General features: G+C 36.5%; 1 pseudogene; it reads right to left on the reverse strand.

Annotated features, from left to right (window-relative positions):
- Positions 1 to 437: 437 nt before the first annotated feature.
- LOC127214512 (uncharacterized) lies at positions 438 to 5,601 on the reverse strand (annotated as a pseudogene).
- Positions 5,602 to 6,208: the final 607 nt, after the last annotated feature.

A 6,208-nucleotide genomic window follows, 5' to 3' on the forward strand; every position in this document is an offset into this window, starting at 1 on the left:
CTAGTCAATCCCATTGCTTCAGGAAATGAGCTGTCTCTCTGAAGCTGAGTACTGGAAGTTCTCTCCACCATGGTCATAGCTATCCCAATCATGCTTGCTGCTTCTGCTGCCTTTGCCCTCAAGTACCTGTGACCAAGGATGCAAGAGGTAAAAGGAGACACAAAACATGCTTTTCATCAATATTTTGCCAGCTATTGGCAAATATCTGTTGTTGGAAATATCTGACCACATAATCATGGCCTTCAAAGCTCAACATGTGAAAACATTCAAAGAAAGGAGCACTTTAGACAGATAGAGGATGAAGTAATTTAGACAGACTCAGAGAATCAAGTTGATGCTTTACTTAGAATGAGTTGATAACTACAGGAGTTTTGTGTGTGAATAGGAAATTTCTTCAAAACTTTCTGACAAATGCTGCAAATGAGGTTGTCCTCACTTTAGGCCTCATGATCAGCCAATATGTAAGCATGCTGCTCCTTCACCAGACTCTGTAGTTTCAGTGAGCTTATCTCAGAGAGAAAGAAGATCACACCAAAGAGTGACATGATGGCTGTCAGAACCCCTGCTGGGAACACAGCAGTATAGTGCTTTTCTATCAAGGCTTCTTTTTTGACTGGAAAGTCAGGTGGGAAGTTGAGAGTAGTTTGGCCATAATGATCTGCAAAGTGGTTCCAGCTCACTGAAACTAATGTGAAGAGGCTGCTAACACAAAGAGTGAAGGCAGAGACCTTGTAGCAATATATCTGCAGTTCCACAAATGGGTCTCTCATGCAGCTGATCTTAATAGCGATTGCACCAAAAATCAGGACTACGAGCTTCATCAAAATGGCCCACATTATCAGGGTTTGTGCACACTGAAATTCAGGTGAAATGGTCCAGGTGGAATTGATAGGGGTATGCACCAGCATCTTAACTACTGTGCCTGAGACATTAAACTCTTGAGGGTAATAAGCTTCCCCACAGGCCAAAAAACACAAAGACATCATCGTCGAATTCCCACAGGCGCCAGCATTGGCTGTTTGCGATGACTATTTCAAATACCAGTGCTGATATGCTGCTAAGGAGTTCGCTCAGCTTGTAGATGCACTCCATTTTGACGGTAAATCTGAAGATGAGATTGAAAAAAGCTATTGTCAAATCAGTAACTCAAGGAAAATGGCAAATCAAAATAAGTAATGATTTACAGAGCATTCAACTCTCATACCTTGTCCTTGCTATCACAGAGTTGTGTTTAAGTAGTCTATACACAAATTAAGTTCACCATACTACAGACAAGAATAGAAGAAGCCCTGAACTCCATGAATAAAGCAGAAGTGCTCTGTATAAGAGGTTTTGCTTACTAATTTCACTGTATTTGTCAAAATGTGAAAAGTATTTCTTAATTAAGAAAGTTTTCCTTATTTGGCACATCCCTATTTCTTAAATAAGTAATCAAATTAAAACTGAGTAAGACCTCTGACTATTTCCATTTGTACACCTGGTGGACTTTGCTGCTAATTCAGTATTTATAACTTCTTTCAACCAAGAATGAAGATTTAACACAAATAACAAGACTTGTATTCATTTTGTTCACCCTACATATTTTAAGATTGACATGATACGGCTTCAGAGATGGCTTAACAGTTAAGAACAGTGGCTGCTCTCTCAGAGGTCCTGTGTTCAATTCCCAACACACCTATGGCAGCTCACAACTGTCTCTAACTGTTGTCCTATGAGATCCAATGCCCTCTTCTGATGTGTGCATGCAGACAAAGCTTCATATAAAAATCAATCAAAAATATCTTTTAAAAGGTCTATTGAGATAGATGGTGGCAGCAAATGCCTTTAGTCCCAGTATTAAGGTGGCAGAGGCAGACATATCTATATAAACATGAGTATAGCCTGGTCCAAATTGTGTTCCAGGATAGCCAGGATTACACAGTGATGTCCTCTCTTGAAAAGCAAAAAAGAAAAATGTTCTATGTCATTCTGTTTGTTTTTTTCTTTTCCTTTGTGATAGGTAGTTTGCTTATAATATAATGCAGCATGTTTGTGGAAAGACAATTCATATTATTTGAATTAATGTGTTAATAAAGTTGACTTGGATATGCATTAACACAATTTATGTTTTCTGAGTAATACTGAGTCATATCTTTTAAAAACAATTGTGTTTCCTTTAAGAACATTTGCTGGTGAATATAGATTATATGTGGATATAGTGGGTCTTGAAATATGAAGTCTTCATTTAGAGAAAAATGCAAGTTTTGGGAAGACAAATGCGTGAATGGATGAAGCCACTTGCCCTTCTTTCTGTCTGAAAACCTGAGCTATATGCCTAGACCCACATTTTGGATGAAAAGGACCACATTGCAGGATAACTTCTGACATCTATTGCATCCTATGGCACATATACACACACAAAAATAAAATTAAAAATGTGACCTAATTTTAAAAGCAGTTTTAATGAGAATTTTCAGGTTGAGAATAATTATTCATTATCTCTTTGTATTTAGCCTTCCTTCACTCTGAGGCAAAGTGAATATAGAAACTGCACTCAAACTGTCCTCTCATCAAAAGATGCCTTTTAATCATACCTGCTGAGAACCACAAAAGTCATAAATTTTACAAGATTTCAAGTAAATCCTTATCTATTTTCCTAAGCATCCTCAGTAAACAGTAAAAAGTGCAAAGAGAACTACTCAAAACTCATTCCAGAAAACAAAGCCTATGAGAATATGATTATTACTTTTTTCTTTAAATGTCTTTTCTAAGATTCTGAACTGGATTAAGTATTCAACATTAAGTATTCACTTAAAACTGTGGAACACTGCAGCTACCACTACACTCACCTCTACCTAATCACAGGGATTATCTTCCCAAGGAAATAAATAAAAGCCTTTTTTTCCTTGTGGGGTCTGATAAGAAAATCCAAATGAAATCAAATTGTCATCCATTTTGCATCTAGCCTTTAGCGACTGGTTCATGAAAAATCAGAATTCATAAGAGATAAAAACATCAGTGAGGAAAAAATTGAAGTGTCATTGTATTTCTCCCTTAACAGTTAAAATTGAAAGATAACTAACAAAAAACTACCTAGAAAAACAATCAACAGTGTTCAGAACATAATCATACTTGAGCTGCAACTTTGATGAAAAGTGAGTGAATTTTAGATGACATCAAGATATTTGCTTATATACCTGCTAAAGTCAACTAAGCCGTTTCATTTCAACTCTTTATAAATTACGATGAAATTTTGAAAGCCCCACTGGTAGTGTTGCAGAGAGTTCATAGTAAAAAAGATAATACAATATTTTTAGTTGCAGCCAAAACAAGAAAATGACATTTCAAATTGCAGAACTTGGATGATTTGTTTAAATTAGAAGCAATCTTATTTTACATATCAATCCCAGTTCCCTGTCTCTCCCATTCTCCCATGCCCCCAACCGTCCTTGGATTTTACAATTATGAATTGAATATTTACTGCAAATATAAAAGAAAGATACTCCTATCTTTTAAAAAAAATAAATGTATAACCCAGGCTTGAAGTAAAAGTTTTCCTGCATCTATATTTTTGTCACTAGATGCTATTTCTTTCTGGTGCTTGGGACTGAAGGCCTGTGAATTCTTAGATTTTATTTATATTATGTATGCAGTCTTCTGTCTGTGTGCCAGGAGAGGGCATCAGAACTCATTATAGATGCTTATGACCACAATGTTTTTGCTGGGATTGAAGTAAGGACCTCTCAAAAGATCAGATTGTGCTTTAACCTCTGATCAATCTCTCTAGCGAACCATGAGAATTCTAAGAAGGAAGATTCTAACATTTTGCTATGCACATGCCCAAAGACTCACCAAGGTAAGTAGGAGTCTGTACGCACTTAGCCAAATCATAAACACTAAACCACATTTGATAAGTCAGCCTTCTGCTACATATTTAGAAATAAATTAATTTTCAAATTGTTTAAATTCCCTTACTCAAAATTCCTTTATCAGAAGCATTGGTTTGTAGTAGTAACAAAAGTTTGCCCATATTGAAGAGAAACTTATTCCAGAATAAAACTGCAAAACCAGTTGCTTCCTCTGAATATATTTAAAGATTTTGAATCTTCAGAAGATTTATTTTTTCATAAACAGTTAAACTCATGAAGAAACAGCATCTCATTATAAAACATTTCCATCAACGCTTGGAGACCTTAGAGGAGCCAAAATTTTTGAAATTATGAGAATTCATGAAAGAATAGAAGTTCTTCCAAACTTTGGTGATGTTTTGATCTGAACTTAATCAAGACAGGGTGAAAAACTTTGAGTGTATGAACATTGTGTATGGAAAATAATATTTTGTAGTAATAGTATTTGTTTTAAAAGCATGTGGCTATGGATATTTCTAACATTATTTTTACTTTAAGTACATCGGTGTTGGATTCTATGGAACTATAGTTACACACACTTGTGAACTATCATGTGGTTACTGGGAATTGAACCCAAGTCCTCTGGAAGGACTGTCGGTGCTTTCAACCACTGAGCCACCTCTCCAGTCCACTGTTGCTAGCTAATACTTTTATTGCTTAGACTTCATAGTAAAAAAAAAAAAAGAGTTTATAATATCATACTCAAGGTGATACTTGTTTCAGTATAAGTTTGCAGAGCATAGGAATGATAAATAAGTTATATTAGAGTAACAAAGGAATGTCCACAATAATTTCATTTATAAATTTTGGAATGAATATTATAAATTAAATGAACTCACCCATATTGACTATCAAAAGAAACAAGCACAATGGCAAATGTACACCCATGGTACACCCAGTGACATGATGTCAAAATTATATTATACTATAGTGTATTAATGTATATGTATATGTGTCTGTGTGTCCATGCTTTCACATGTAAATTAATGAAGGTTGTGAAAACCAGAGTTCTATTTTCTGTGCCACAAAATTGAGATCTTCATGGAAAGCAGGAGGACAGATAGATATTTCCAAAATTACTTATAAGTTACTGAAATTTCCACTTCAGAAAATTTGCTTCATGTGGTTGAAGTAAAGACCCGGCCTTATTGAAAAAACATCTTCTTTTGCACCAAATTAATTGCATGACCAAACTTACTTAGATAATTTCTATTTCATATTTTGGATAGAGTCTTAATTTTCATGAAAATCTATGCCTTGAGGGATACCATTGGGTCCAGAGCTGAAAAATAGAAGGCTAAGTCATGTCAACAATGACATCGCTACTGATAATGCCACTCCTTTCCAGGAAAACTTCCCTACCAAGTACTCATTTTTCCATAGCTTCTGTGGAATGTTCGTCCTAACGGGGAGAAGGAAGTAGCTGCTGTACTAGGGAAGTTACATCTGCCAGGTGAGTTTACAAGTGATGGTGGCTTGTAACACCCTGCCCAAACCTCTTCCATGACAAGGCAGATCTAAGGCAGGGACGACAGAGGCAGGAGAGAATGCTGTTGTCACAGACAAATGAGCCAGCCTGGCAGGATCTGGTTCTGTCCTTGTCTGAATCCCATGGAGGAGATACATGTGTTTCAGAGAGATCCAATTAAAAACCCACCATACAACTCAGTTTTGGTTTTTACCTTCTTATATCATGAGTGGTGAGGAGATCCATTTGACAGATGCCAAGACCATAAATATCTTCTAAATAACAGGAAGCATTGACCGGACAGGGGGTCACATCAGAGGTGAATCACCTTCAGCAAAAGAAGTTCTGTTAGGCAGATATTGCAGCACACAACAGTGTCTCAATGACCATCCCTGGTTCACACCTACACTTTCCTCTCTTCCACTTTGTTTCATCGGAGCCTCATGTATACACTTCAGGGATAGGAACCCACCTGGTGTTCCTGTACCTCCAATCATATCCACACAATCACTATCCTCATTTTAAGGACAAGAAATCAACACAGAGAATCTAATAATGTGCTCAATTTCAGGAAACTACACAGGTGTTAACAGTCAGTTCAGGCTCCAGGGCCCTCACATACATATAGCACTTACAATGCCATGAAGATAGTATCCTCAGATTGAAAATAGTTCAAGAAACAGCCTAGTCATATGAAAGGGTCCCCTTCAGGTCTTGAAACTGAAAGGGAATAATAAAAATCACATGGAAGATATAAAGTACTTGCCTCTCTGTGTATTGTATGGAGTCCAACTGCTAGTGTCTGCCAACTGTAACATAAATGACTCTAGAAGTTCTCATGTTACCTTGGCTA

The sequence above is a fragment of the Phodopus roborovskii genome, unplaced genomic scaffold, assembly GCF_943737965.1.
Source record: "Phodopus roborovskii unplaced genomic scaffold, PHOROB, whole genome shotgun sequence".
NCBI classification, from domain to species: domain Eukaryota; kingdom Metazoa; phylum Chordata; class Mammalia; order Rodentia; family Cricetidae; genus Phodopus; species Phodopus roborovskii.